Raw genomic sequence first — 16410 nt, forward strand, 5'->3', positions numbered from 1 at the left:
AAAACAATTGTTTCAGTTGGTAGCAAAATTAGTTGTTAATTTCCGTGCTTTGAAACATCGCAACATTTATCGCCGGTTGAGAATACGTTTGTGCCATATCCATTTTCAGCCAAATCGTTTTTAATGATTCCTAAAATAACAAAAAATATGCTTTAATTGACAGTAATCGGTTTTTGAAAAAAACTATTTTTGAAAAATGTTGTGCCATATCCGCATTTTGCTATAGGATAATTACACTCTTTTAATAGAAAATTATCACAATAATGTGACATATCCAAAACGTTTGTGTCATATCATACATTACTCATCAAAAACGGATATCGTATATTTATTTATATGATTGTATAATGGCAAATATTCCACAGACCGACAGTTGCAAACCTAACTTTCAGAAAGTTCAAATATTGACTCTCCCTTCTCTGTATATCCTGGAAATAGCTTCATTTGTGAAAAATAATCTTCACTAATAGGCGTCGAAAAAATAAACTCATTTTTCCTGAACCAATCTTAGATATTTATAAATAAAAAAGCCGGTCAAGTGCGAGTCGAACTCGCGTCCCAAGGGTTCCGTACTGCACACATTTTCGAACGAGCGAGCAAAGCGAAGTTCTTAAGTAGGTACATTCAACTGTTCATTCAATTGTTCCACACACGGGTGGCTAGGGGCACGCCCCGGCTTTTCCGTGTTTTTTAACTGAGCTATCAGAGGATAGTTAGTTACGCAATTATTATTTATTTTTTAATTTTTGCATTGGTTAGGCTATAAAAAAAAGCTATAACCGCGAAAATCGAAGTTCGCAAATTGTGGGCATCCTCTCTGTCACTCTAATTACGGTTTCATTGGAGTGAAAGAGAAATATCCCCTCAATTTTCGAACTTTGGTGTTTGGTGCACCTCTCTTGGATGCTTCAGGCCTTCGGCCCAACGCAGAGCTTGACCTAGACCTTCGTACTAGCTGTTCACACCACGTTTCACGTAAACAATTGCGGTTGTGGCCCTGATAGAGCTTATCCGCAATTCCGGCTAATGCTTAACTGCAGACTTCTTATATTACGTTTTTCCACTAATCTATAGGTAAAAGAACTATCTATCGCGTTTTCCAAAATATACGCCCAGCAGTTTCGGAGCTGAAGCTCTCTCCTTTATCTGGTAATTTATGCCTAATATTTTCTTAAATAACTTGTAAGTACACTCTAGTTATTTAAAATTAATTATTAATGATCAGGTTGATCTTCTAGTTTTTATCACAAGAATGATCAAAATTCCCGTTATATAGTGATTCTGCTCTATTTTCACCTTAATAATCTAGAAATTATAACGATTAAAGGGGTCCACTGATTAACAGTCCGCCGGACGGTATCGGCCTGTCAGTTGTTCGGAACTGTCAAAATTTTGTTCTAACTGACAGGCCGATACCGTCCGGCGGACTGTTAATCAGTGGGCCCCTTTAGGTATGTACATGTAAATAAGTAGTGCGTCTGATTTCATGGAGCGGGCCCAATCGCTTAGCAAAATATAGAACAAAATCCACGATCTCCTTTGCAGGAAGCATGCACATGTCGGAGGCTCTGGGCCTCCAGGGCCTTCGACCTTCGCATTCAGACACTTGTACTATAATTGTTCTGTGTTTGAGCACTAACCTCCCGCAATTCGGCCTGCGGCCGTGCGTTTCAAAAAGCCTCTGGGGGACGCTTCGGGCCTTCGGCCCTACGCGTAGCTCGGCCTTCGGCCTTCTCAAAAGCTGTCCACACCACGTTTCACGTAAACCATTACGGCTGTGTCCCTAAAACAGCCCAACCGCGTTTTTTTTTCTTAAGTCCGACTCACGCTTGACTGTAGATTTCTACTAGGTTTTCCTGTCATCTAGAGGCGAAGAACTATTATGTGTATTTTTTTCAAAAATTTTTTGCCTATTTTCTTAAATAACTTCTAAACGATTTCAGACAAAATTATAAAAAAAATATATTTGAGATCCTCAAAATAAGCCCTTTCATTTAATATGTAACGCTATATGGTTTGCCAAACTTTGTTTTTTAATTTTCTCATATTCCCCCTAAAAGTGCCCCCATTTGTTTTTATTACATGTCCGTCTTTGGGTCACAGACTTCCATATGTATACCAAATTTCAACTTAATTGGTCCAGTAGTTTTGGAGCAAATAGGCTGTCACAGACGGACGGACAGACAGACGCACGAGTGATCCTATAAGGGTTCCGTTTTTTCCTTTTGAGTTACGGAACCCTAAAAAGGACCTTACTACCGAGCAATAAAAATATATAATAAGTTATCTACTGAAATTAGAAATACAGAAAAAAAAAACATTTATTTACAAATAAAGTCAAATCCATTCTATTCAAAAAAGCATACTATGCCATCGAAGAATTTATGCAGGATGATCTATGATACAAAACAAAGTGCCTATACTTAGATAGTAATAAATACTTAGTAATAATATAAGTTAATGTTAAGTAAGTCTATTTTTCTGTACTAAATAATATATTTAGTTAATGTATTTAATTTTAAGGATAATTGCCATATCCTACCAGGGTGCTATGCGACCCTTTTCCATTGTGACATCTATTGTATTTGCAATAAACGATACTATACTATAGTATACTATACTATATGGCAATATTAAAAATGGTTTTATTTTATGATTACCAGTACCACTATATTTACAAATTTTGTATGGTACTATAAATAGTAAACATAATTATGTGCCTAAATAATAAATAAGTTCAATATTTCCTAAATGTAAAACTTTTCGTAAAACATTTTTTTTTTGCTTCTTTTCGCTCTCCTGCAAACCAATGTAAGTGGCGTATGGCACAAACGTATTCTCAACCGACGTTATTGGAATCTTTAGCTTGCTTGAGTATCTATATTAGCACAAGAAACGCGTCAAACAACAATTTTTCTCCCTTATAAAACAAATGACTATACTTTACTTATTCAAAAACGTCCATAATTGCGCTAGATATAAGTACATACTAACCTAAAAGATTGTTAGCTTCTTAGAATGGTGGTCACCTTTAAATGACAATGAGGAAAACAAGTAACAGCATGTACCTAACATGCAGATCACAAACACTAATATAGAATAAATTATAGATTTACTTTTACGGGTAAGAGTTGTTTGTGTTTCCGTCACACTTCTTAAGTGGACATTGACTAAGATAAATCTTTATCAAGCAATAACTTCAATGACATTTTAAAAGAGACTTATACATATAAGTCAGAAATTTCCCATACGTATACCTAATAAATTCAAAGGATTGACTTGAGAAGTAGTGAGAAGTCGTCCATTTACAGAAGCCGCCATATTATGAGAGCATAAATCTAAGCGGAGTGTCGTCGGCGCTCGCGCCGGTCCCTGCTCCTGCGCCTCATGAATGGGCTCGCCGATGAGGGATGGCCGGGCATTAAGGCAGGGCCTCCGGACCATCCTGTCAACGGCAACCTTAAATAGCCCCTTTTGACAACCAACGATATCATAAATGAAATATTGAAGCAACTGATACGATTGACTCGACCTGGTATTGTGCTGAGGGAAGTCTTTCTCACATTTAAGTTGTTCAACCTACACAATAATTTCGATTATTATGAATATGCTTGCTTAATCATGAACATGTTTACTTAGGGTAAATTTAAATGATGCCCAATTATTTAAAAATAATGTATCATTCTTAAACCGTTCCTTACAATTTTATATTTTGGCGGCTTTAAAACTCGATCTCAAAGATGTAGAAAAAACACAATGGGATTATGCAGCCCTAATGGGCGTCCGAACATGGGCATTAATCTCATCATACAATATTGATGTTTCCACAATTTATAGCCCACGTTTATAATCTCAAAGTCAAAATATCTTATTAATGTGTGAAGAACCTCACCTCTTCACCGCAGCCTAAAGAGTTACATATTTTTATGAATTCTTCGGACCTCGTTAGTAAAACATTTCGCACAAAATTTACAGAATACAATTGAATGTGATCGTCAAAAACATATTAAACGTTTCTAATATTAGTAATAATACAACAAATGTTACTACTTTTGCTTTATTTCTAAATACAAAACAGAGCGTTCAAAACACATCGAAGTTGCTTAAAAATACGTTAGACAAAATTGTGGAGCTGATTTTTAAATAGCGGCCTTCCATTGAAGAGATCTCAAAGTTGACTTTAATCTGCTTGAATCAGGAGACATTCGCATCCAAAGCACGTTCACCGATTGAATAAGATTTAATCTGTTCCCTTCAGAATGCCGTCTTTTCAAAATTCCTAATCGTTGAATAATTTACTTACGCATGCTTAAGTTTTCTTTTGCTTAGCATAATTAGAGTCTGGCTAGCCAAATTTTGTTGACAGATATTTCCTTGTTGCATCACCAATTGTCTATGCTTTTAAAAAAAGTTAAAAGTCTGTTGTCAATTTATGTCATTCATTCAAATTGTTCGCGGTATATAAGGCGTTTATTTTAAATAATACTTAAATAATATTAATAATAACTATACCGAGTGAGGTCCGCAACCTATTATTTAAGCTCGTAAACAATTACGACAATGTGCGAAACGACGTGAAGCGTTTTATAACGAAAAACTGCAATGTTTACAAGTCGGAAACAATTTAGTAGGTTGGTGCTCTATTAATATTTTGATACTTTAAGTGCTAGTTCTAAACTTCTAACATTTCCCTATAACTTTGATTAATTATGTGAATTTATTAATACCTGAATCTCATAAACAGGAAAAGTGTGTAAAAAAACGGATAAACTAGAAGTTCTGTAAAATATCAATAAAATCAAAACATTGGAACGTAATCATATGTGTTTGTTGTTGACTATACTTTACATAGTGGTAGAAATTAATGTGAGCTGACTTTGAGTGCAGTCAACGTATATTTAATTTATTTCCTTAGGTACCTTACGTGTGCACAGAAAATCAAAAATATTTTCTAGTATCAAAACTATAATTCCTACTACACACAGTGTGACCGGCCCAAGATTTTTTGAATTTCCCGCCATAACTTTGGGTAATATTTCAGTAGCCAGACTCTAAACACAATAAGTTTTAAATAACATTACATGTTAAAATAAACCAAATTTTTTGTCTTCTCCATACATAACAAATGAGACATTGCGCTCAAATAAAAGCGGAAAGTAGTGCATCCTAGTCCATTACACATTAATACCTTTCACCGACTGATACTTCTCATGAAATAGCCGGCGATTCTTATTCAAAGTCCAGCGACGGTATCGGCAGGACAGGGACATGAAGTGTGACACGCGACAACACGATCACCATGAGCGCTGTGAATTAATGTTGTGTTGTTCTGGCAGCCGTGTGTCTTTCGCAAAGCACTAAATTATGCAGGATAGCAAAGTTCTCACATTTTCTCACGAAACGTGCTCTTTTCTAGACTAAAGTATGTAAGTATATCAACACAAAACGTTTTAACTTCAACGACTGACGAACGACAACGTACTGTGTTTTTTTTCTTTGGTAGGTAATGTGCTTTGTACATACATATCCATTGTGAAGTAAGTTGTTGCATACCTACGAATACTTATAAATTACAAAAACACAAGCTCAAACCGATTCTTCACGTATCACCTGTGGCGCTCATATTTCGGGGCGTTAAGTTTCGTTTTATTGTATAACGTGGAATCGGTATGTTTCCTCGATAATGAAGGGCATTTAGACGGTAACACGTGACGACAGCCCCTGCAGGGCCCGACGACGCAAATTATGGCAATCCTGACACCTACGAGGCGCTAACTGCTGGTGCACCCTACAATTTGCGGCCGTGCAATGTACTGTGCTGCCGGCAAGACCACTGATTTACTCACATATCCACAGTAAAGATAAGTAATAGCTGCTTTGCTTGGATTTATTTCGCTAAAATAAAAGAAAACATTAAACATCAAAGTTTTAGATCCAGTCAAAATGAAGATATCGTGTTATCGGGCTCAAAACATCTGGGTCAAGCAAGATGCTGAACGCAACTGTGTGTAATACGGTTCATCCTGTCTACCTGATGCCTACCGACCGATCAGCAAAACAATGGCCGCTCCAAACAAAAGGAAACAGGCGATCGATTTTAAAATCAGACTTGTAATCTCTGCACTGTGTAATCTTGCAAATATTTATTATATGTCAAAACAATATGCCGAAATGGTACGCTTATTACGATTTTTACAAATGTGTCTGGTTGGCTCGGAGCGCTCGTTAGTGTGAGGTACGAGGCATTGTGGTGCCCACAATGGGGGGCGGATCGGCCCGCGGCGCCCATGCCGTGTTGGAAACCGCCGCGTTCCACGTTTAAATCAATGTCCTGGCGTGTCTATGGTAGAACGCAACCAGGAGGAAATTAGATCAAAGATCACCATCAGTGAAGCCTTCACGTTCTATTTTGACTCAGGCAAGTCTAAGAGTAAATTGATTTGGAGCCTGTATCCTCACTGATTGTGATCTAACTTCCTCATTATATCCATACATATATGATCTATCTGAATTCATCCTATATCTATAACAAATATTTGGGAGACCGAACTTTGCTCGGAAAACATATAAAAACTCAAAAATACGCGTTTTCCCAGAGATAAGGCCTTCGATTTTTCGCCCCCGAAAACCCCCATATAGCAAATTTAATCGCAATTGTTAGAGCCGTTTCCGAAGATCCCCGAAATATATATATATGCAAGAATTGCTCGTTTAAAGGTATTAGATATATTAACAATTATTACAACACAACGAGCCATTGACGTATCCATGCTGGAGTAGATATGGCGTTCCAGGTTCGTGGCTCCCAGGGTCAGTGTGCATTGAGATGCATTGCAAGCTACTTGCCATCACTGGATAGTCTAAAGATAGCGTCATATTGTATGCTATGGAAACAACATTTATACAAAAATAACCCTTATCTGTCTGTTACCTCTTTACACTTACACCGTTGAACCGAATGTATGCCCGGGAGGGAATGGATGCAATAGTTTTTAGAGGTAAGTCATCATTAAATGCAAACGATGTCGCGCGCAAATGCTAGTGCTTATATAAAACAGTCTACTGAAAATTTAAGCCACGAGAAAAACTTGCAACGTGAATAGCACACTAGCGCACCTTTAAGGTGGCCACTGACGAGCCTTCCAACAGGCCAAATAGGGTGCCCTATTGATATTCCGAGAAAAATTACGCCGATTTTTGTTTCGCCGACAACGATTCGCCGACGGGTTCTTTGGCAGAGTAACGATTGGCCGAATCTCATTACGCATAGTAGTCGTTTGCGATAGTAGTCAATAAGCAGAACATTGATACGCATATTTACTATTCGTAGAATACTCATTTAGTAACTGTCATAATTACCCGAGAAACCATTTGTCGAAACACAATAGGTCCAATGTTCATTTGGCATTAATATTGACTAGAAATACTTCTCTCTTATTTATGACTGGTGGGCAGGGGAAGAAAAAGTTTTCATTGTATGAATTCCTACAGTTCCGAAAGCTTTTTCTAATCAATATTTAGGGTTTACATATGTCCACGGTACGATAATCCCCAGTGCCGTAATTGAGCTCTTCAGGAAATGAATGACTATAATATGGTCAATATCTAGAACGCTATACTGACCAAGTCCTACAGTCAGGAGGATGTATAATAGTACATTACTACAGAGGCCGGGACGAAAGGGGTTGCCGGCTGAAGACATATAGACGGCCGAGCGAAGCGAGGCCGGGGATAGGTCTGAGCGCGGGCAACCCCATATCCCGCCGAGGTATGTATAGGGCTTTTCTCAATCATGCAATGAAATAAATAAAATAAAAAATCCACGAAACCCAAGTTTTATTTATAGAAAAAACTAAAAGTAAAGTACACCCAAAATATAACCAACACGTACCTATATCATTATCACGCGTATGTTTTACACGAGTCGTTATTTTTACTACCCGTATATTTTCATGTATCTTTGATTTTTTTCGCCTTGTATCCACGACTGTCGTTTTCGTCACATATAGTCTTTCATGTTGATATCATGTTTCACATACATCGTTGCTTTATGCACGGAGTAAATAAGTATAATTTCCACAGTGTTGACGAATTTGTAGTTACATCCATTTAAAATATGCCACAAAACTGTTTCTAATAAACTGTAAGCCATTTTTCTTAGTTTCTCAAATAATAAAAGTGCCATAAGCAACCATATACATACTTCGTCTTTGACTTGGCGGCAGAGGCAGCAAGATATTAAAATCAATTCTGCTTACGCTGCCAATTCCAACGCCTACGATTACTATTAATATTAATTTCATTATTTCGTCGGAACTCATATTAAAGTCAAAAAATCAACAACGCACCATAAATCCAATAAAACAGAATGAATATTTTTCAACTTTACCTCCATAACAATTTAAAAAATATAACTACGCGTGTTTGAGTAGACCTTTTTACCGCTAACGTTTAGATGAAATATTTTAAATGTTTTTATTTGTGTAGTTAAATTTATAATTTAAAATTATAAAATTATAGAATGTATTATTTATTAAGTTCATGTTGATTCTATACAAATAAAACTGCAAATTATAGCAAACATTGTTTTTTTTTTTATAGGCGTAGTGGCAGAGTGTCATTACGAACCATAAAGCAAATACTGCCTCTAATTTTTTTTAATGGATGAATGCCACGATGCTGTGTCACAAATATCTGTGAAATGAAAATTAAAAAAGAGGACATTGACGGCCTAGGCCTGCAAGATGTGTGTAGCCGCACCTGAAACGTCATACTTCGCAGCCTATTATAAGGAACATAACATCAATATTTCATTGCATGTTTGAGAAAAATATATTTCTTAAGTCAGTTCATGATCAAGAACAAAAAAATCTCGAGAATTTTCTGTGAGTTGTGTAAAATAAGCTCAATCTATTTTTTTTTTTTTCAAACAATCGATACATATAATTGTAACTTAGCAAATCCTACACAATTCGAAAATTTGATGATTTGGTCAAAATATAAATCTTTATTCACATGGAAACTGTCACCAACTGAGATACAATGAGATCTATTTATTATGGCGTATTTTTTGTTTTATGTTGCGTAAAAAACTAGTTTACTTAAATCTACACTACAGATCAAAATATTTCCACAATTGTATAAAACGCCTAATTAAATATGTTTACTCAATTTCCCGGTAGATGTCACTTTCTATTTCTACAACTAGCGAACGGTTGTCTATAATGGATTTAATAAGATATTAGAACAATTTTATTGTTGTATAGTGAGATGATTTGTGTGAGCCAGATTAAACATACTTCTGTTTCTTATTAAGCAAGGTGTTTGATTTAAACTTTCCTTTCGAAACCAGAGTCCAAGAATGTAGAGATGGGCGAAATGTGTCAGTAGAAAGAAAAGAGTGATATATATCTTTTTATCACTGGCTGTATCGGCGCTTGCCGACTATGCGTCATCTTATGAGTGTGTGTGGGTGAGAGAGAGAGAAAGAGAGAGAGAGAGAGAGAGAGTAGTGGTAGTAGCGAGCGAGAAATACTATACTGACTGTGTCTACTTCTCACGGAATATTTAGCGAACACAGAACACCGCCTCTAGAAACCTAATATTGGCCATTTTGTTCGAGACGCAAATCACCAAACTGTGAGGTGCGGGAGGGGCGCTCACGGCATTGCGATTGGTCGTTTCAAACATGGCGCGCTGACACGTGCAAGCGTAGGGATGGGACATGTTCATTACAGGTAGTGGGTACTGCTACCAGTGATATCGAAATTTATTGTGGTAAAATTGTTACAAGTAGTATACTTAGAGTAAACTTACTTAATAATTATATTGATTAATTTAATATTTCTTACCTGAAATTTTTACTTAACATGTTAGGGCATTTCTGTTTAAAGTACCCAGAACATGAATTTTAAAGTTTAGATTTTTTATATTATTTCCACTCAGAATCGCAATCTCTTTCGATACGAGAAAAAAGTGTCGCCAAAATCTCATACAATTATTTTCTTTTGTCCGTTTTATTAAGGTCATTGAAGGTTGTATTGAAAACATATTCAAATGGACCAATAATATATGCCTATTACAAATCAACTCCGAGTTCTCTCGCGCTTCTTTGAAGTTCATCATCAGGTCCATCTCGTGACATGAGACCTAACTGCTCACCTAGAGGATTCTAAAAAAACCATACAACATATGTCTATCACAAACCAACACCGAGTTCCCTCGAACTTTCTTTGAAGTTCATCATCAGGTCCATCTCGTGACATGAGATCTAACTGCTCACCTAGAGGATTCTAAAAAACCCATAAAACATATGTCTATCACAGACCAACACCGAGTTCCCTCGAACTTCTTTGAAGTTCATCATCAGGTCCATCTCGTGACATGAGACCTAACTGCTCACCTAGAGGATTCTAAAAAACCCATACAACATATGTCTATCACAAACCAACACCGAGTTCCCTCGCACTTCTTTGAAGTTCATCATCAGGTCCATCTCGTGACATGAGACCTAACTGCTTACCTAGAGGATTCTAAAAAACCCATACAACCTATGTCTATCACAAACCAACACCGAGTTCCCTCGCACTTCTTTGGAGTTCATCATCAGGTCCATCTCGTGACATGAGGCCTAACTGCTCACCTAGAGGATTCTAAATAACCCATACAACATATGTCTATCACAAACCAACACCGAGTTCCCTCGTAGGTACTTCTTTGAAGTTCATGATCAGGTCCACCTCGTGACATGCGGCCTAACTGCTCCGCTGGCCTAGAGGATTCTAAAAAAACTTACACAACATGTTACCTATATATTATGTCTAAAATGGTACAATACGGTATGACGAAGCACGAAGTTTCCGCAACTGAAAAACCATCATCGTCACATCACTAGTCGAAAGGGAAAGGGATAGCGCATTGCATTTTCAAGTTGACGAAAAGGGACGGACATACTTCGCCTCTGCTTCTGACCAGTATAAAATGAACCCCGCGGACAAGAAACGTTATTCAATGAAATAATGAATTTGACTTTCCTGTGGGATGTTTTTCCATCTGTTTCGTATGTAGATGTCTTAGATGACTTGCCACACCATTTTACGCTGCAATATCCCATGATTTCCCAATGAATTCAATAGTTTACGATTTATTTTCTTAGACTCGTGCACACTGCTAACAGGTCGTAACCTTGGGCGCAACTGATCGGAGCGGCGCGCGAACAATCTTATATTTGACCTATACACCATACGGGCGGTGACCGCGAGTCGTCCTATAAGCTCGGTCTATAGGGGTTGGTCTGTGTTAGCGAATGACGCGTCCGAACGACCGCTGTCGCTCTTTCTTGTTACTTCGGTCGCTGCGCGACCGAGACAACGCTTATCGCTTTAGTAAATTGTTGCTGAGGGAGTGAGAGCTGTACGGATATACTGATACATTCGGATTCGTAAAGACAAGAAGAGTGATTCAAGAAAAGAGAAAGATATATTTATATATTTTTTTATCTATCACTCCTGAGTTACCCATCTCTACAAGAATGAACATGGTCCTTCGAACCTGATAAGAGTGATAAGCCAGCGGCTTTTTGAAAGTTCAGTGCGGATTCACTTCGTCCCGTGGTTAGCCGGGTAGTTTCCAGGTCAGGATCGGGTCGAAAATAAAGAAAATCAAGATGGCGACCGTTTCGTTAAATTTCGACTTCAGATTCGTGTTAAGGGGTCTCTCGGACACTCAGATATCGATTTCCATCAAGATCGGGTCGAAAATAAAGAAAATAAAGATGGCAGCCGTTTCGGTAAATTTCGACTTCAGATTCTTGTTAAGGGGCCTCTCGGACCCTCAGATATCGATTTTCATCAAGATCGGGTCGAAAATAAAGAAAATCAAGATGGCGACCGTTTCGTTAAATTTCGACTTCAGATTCATGTTAAGGGGCCTCTCGGACCCTCAGATATAGATTTTCATCAAGATCGGGTCAAAAATAAAGAAAATAAAGATGGCGACCGTTTCGTTAAATTTCGACTTCAGATTCGTGTTAAGGGGTCTCTCGAACCCTCAGATATCAATTTTCATCAAGATCGGGTCGATAAAAAGAAAATCAAGATGGCGGCCGTTTCGTTAAATTTCGACTTCAGATTCGTGTTAAGGGGCCTCTCGAACCCTCAGATATCGATTTTCATCAAAATCGGGTCGAAAATAAAGAAAATCAAGATGGCGGCCGTTTCTTTAAATGTCGACTTCAGATTCGTGTTAAGGGGCCTCTCGGACCCTCAGATATCGATTTTCATCAAGATCGGGTCGAAAATAAAGAAAATCAAGATGGCGACCGTTTCTTTAAATTTCGACTTCAGATTCGTGTTAAGGGGCCTCTCGAACCCTCAGATATCGATTTTCATCAAGATCGGGTCGAAAATAAAGAAAATCAAGATGGCGACCGTTTCGTTAAATTTCGACTTCAGATACGTGTTAAGGGGCCTCTCGGACCCTCAGATATCGATTTTCATCAAGATCGGGTCGAAAATAAAGAAAATCAAGATGGCGACCGTTTCTTTAAATTTCGACTTCAGATTCGTGTTAAGGGGCCTCTCGAACCCTCAGATATCGATTTTCATCACGATCGGGTCGAAAATAAAGAAAATCAAGATGGCGGCCGTTTCTTTAAATGTCGACTTCAGATTCGTGTTAAGGGGCCTCTCGGACCCTCAGATATCGATTTTCATCAAGATCGGGTCGAAAATAAAGAAAATCAAGATGGCGACCGTTTCTTTAAATTTCGACTTCAGATTCGTGTTAAGGGGCCTCTCGGACCATCAGATATCGATTTTCATCAAGATCGGGTCGAAAATAAAGAAAATCAAGATGGCGACCGTTTCGTTAAATTTCGACTTCAGATTCGTGTTAAGGGGCCTCTCGGACCCTCAGATATCGATTTTCATCAAGATCGGGTCGAAAATAAAGAAAATCAAGATGGCGACCGTTTCTTTAAATTTCGACTTCAGATTCGTGTTAAGGGGCCTCTCGAACCCTCAGATATCGATTTTCATCAAGATCGGGTCGATAATAAAAAAAATCAAGATGGCGGCCGTTTCGTTAAATTTCTACTTCAGATTCGTGTTAAGGGGCCTCTCGGACCCTCAGATATCGATTTTCATCAAGATCGGGTCGAAAATAAATAAAAGATGGCGACCGTTTCGTCCTCCCTTGAGATCCTCGTTAAGGGGCCTCTCGGATCCTCAGATAACGTTTCTGAAAAAAAAAAATGGACATTTTCAATTTATCATTTCTATAGATAAACATCAACACCTCGAGGAAGCACAAGTTAGTGATGGGTAGGACATCAATTTAAAATGAGTTTGTATGAGTACCTCATTTTCTAAAATGAGGTGTTACAATGTCTTACTTCAAATGAGGTGAGGTACTAGCATATATTCAGCGTCGACTATTCCATTAACTCCAACGGCGACAAAAATATTTAATGTATATACATATTTATGTATTCATCACTTCCTTTATAAATAAATCATCATTCGCTTGCCCTTATCCCATTCATTTGGGGTCGGCGCAGCATGTCTTTTTCTTCCATACCTCTCTCTCGCCCGTCATCTCATCATTCACTTGCGTTCGCTTCATATCATCTCTCACACAGTCCATCCACCCTTTTCTCGGTCTTCCTCTCCCATTACTTCCCTCCACATTCATTCGTAATACCTTTTTCATCACACTTGCTCGGAAAAGATGTATTTACACGTAGGGCTTGCGGGCGGGAAATTGAATTTTTCGCCCTAGGGCGGAAAAAATCTTTTCCGAGCAAGTGTGATGAAAAACACTTATTTACACGTAGGGCTTGCGGGCGGGAAATTGAAATTTTCGCCCTAGGGCGGAAAAGTGTTTTATACAGAAGTTTGTTTTTATTAATTCTCCTTTTTTTCCTTACAAGTGTGATGAAAAACATTGTGTGTGCCACGGGCGGTAAAGAAATTCCGAACTCGTGAACATTTTAAGCCCTCGCTTCGCGTCGGGCTTAAAATTGACACTCGTTCGTAATTTCTTATTTCCCGCCCTTAATACACAATGTACTATTTCGTCACATGACTTTCATCCCTCCGCATCACATGCCCGTACCACGCTAGGCGATTCGCTCTTACTTTTTCTACTATAGGTGCAACTTTTAGGCTTCCTCTTATATACTCATTCCTTATCCTATCCATTCTTGTCACACCACACATCCATCTTAACATTCTCATCTCCGCTACATGCAACCTCTTTTCATCCGTCACCTTTAGGGCCCAACACTCCGATCCATACATGACGACAGGTCTTATGATGGTTTTATAAATTTTACCCTTCAATCGAAGAGGCATTCGGGCGTCGCAAATGGTTCCCGTGACCTGTCGCCATTTCATCCATCCTGTGCTAATCCGGTTTTTCACATCACGGTCAATATCGCCATCGCACTGTACCAGCGAACCGAGGTACTTGAAGTCGGAGCAGACCGGCAACGTAACGCCATCGAGTTCCATGGCAGCGAAACTGGAGAGACCGCCGAAATCGCAGAACATATGCTCAGTTTTAGATCTGCTGATCTTCAGGCCAACATTCTCCAGCTTATGCCGCCATTTCTCAAGTCTGCTCTGTACCTCGAGTCCGTCTTCACCCACAAGCACAATGTCATCAGCGAAAAGCATACACCAGGGTGCCTCCTCCTGTATGTCCGACGACAGAGCGTCCATAATAAGCAGGAAGAGGTAAGGACTTAAGGCCGATCCCTGGTGCAAGCCTACCGTGACACTGAACCTGTCGGTGGTGCCAGCAGCTGACCGGACGCGTGTACAACATTGGTTGTACATTGACCGAATTAGCTCCACATACTTCCCAGGCACGCTTTTCTCTTTCAAAGCCCACCACAAAACCTCTCGGGGTACTCGATCGTATGCCTTTTCAAGGTCCACAAACACCATATGCAAGTTCTTTTTTGCACGTCTGTATTTTTCGCACAGTTGGCGAAGTGCAAAAATGGCGTCTGTTGTACCTCTCCCTGGCATAAACCCAAATTGGTTTTGTGTTATATCACTCTCGTGTCTCAGGCGTCTCTCTATCACTTTTTCCCATATTTTCATGCTATGTGACATGAGCTTTATTCCTCTATAGTTGTTGCATTCCTGTACATCCCCTTTGTTTTTAAAAATGGGCACCAGCAAACTGTCGCACCATTCGTCGGGAATAGTTTCTTCATGCAACAACTTATTGAAGAACAAAGTCAACCACTTACATCCATCCTCACGCAATAACTTCCATACTTCTCCTGGTATATCATCTGGTCCTACTGATTTTCCATTTTTCATACTTCTCACAGCCGCTCTTACTTCATCCATATATATTTCTCTCACTGCACCCATATTTATCGGTTTATGATCCAGTACTCTACTCCAATCATTCTCTTCATTCATCAACCTTTCAAAGTAGCCTTTCCAACGTTCTCTTATGCCTTCATCTTTCGTTAGCACCCTTCCTGCATCATCTTTCATACATTTTATATAAGATACATCACGGGAAGTCCTTTCTCTCGCTTTGGCAAGGCGGTACAGCTGCTTTTCGCCTTGAGGACTATTTAAGGAGTTAAATAAATAAGTAGTAATATTTAATTGGAGTGCAATTCTGGAGGTTAAGAATAGAACTTTTAGGAGAAAGATAATTTTAGAATCAAACTAAGAACATAAAGTACCTAACTTAATTTGCTGCTTTTATGAAACTTGTTCTAATGTAGCTCTTTTTTATTGTTAGATTGTTTAGACCTCCTCCTTGCTACTTGATATAATTTTAAGTATAATAATCACTAGCGACCCGCCCCGGCTTCGCACGGGTTAGCAAATTATACACCTAAACCTTCCTCAAGAATCACTCTTTTGATAGGTGAAAACCACATGAAAATCCGTCCAGTAGTTTTTAAGTCTATCGCGAACATACAAACAAACCCACAAACAGACAGACGCGGCGGGGGACTTTGTTTTATAATATGTAGTGATATATTTCATAAGTACCTATTAACCATAAAACTACCACATTTTTAACAAACTAAGGAGAACAAATTCAATATTTTCACTAGTCATTATTATATAGAAGTGACTAACTTACCACCTCAGATAATTTAACAGTAATATCATCAATATGATAATAAACAAAGCACCATTCGCGCCTGCCGCACCGGCTACATTTATACTTCATTTTTTCATGCAAAAGGCACCAAGGAAGATCCGCGGGTATATTTACTGGCAAAAACTATGTCCATATTTTGTTATGATTATAAGAATTATCACTAGGTATTAGGTATTAGAGAACTAAAATTAACTAGGTAGTGAACGAAGTACGAACAAAATAAATATAAATATGTCATAATCATAACTTGACAGTTCGAAGTCG

Source organism: Cydia splendana, chromosome 3, assembly GCF_910591565.1.
Source record: "Cydia splendana chromosome 3, ilCydSple1.2, whole genome shotgun sequence".
NCBI classification, from domain to species: domain Eukaryota; kingdom Metazoa; phylum Arthropoda; class Insecta; order Lepidoptera; family Tortricidae; genus Cydia; species Cydia splendana.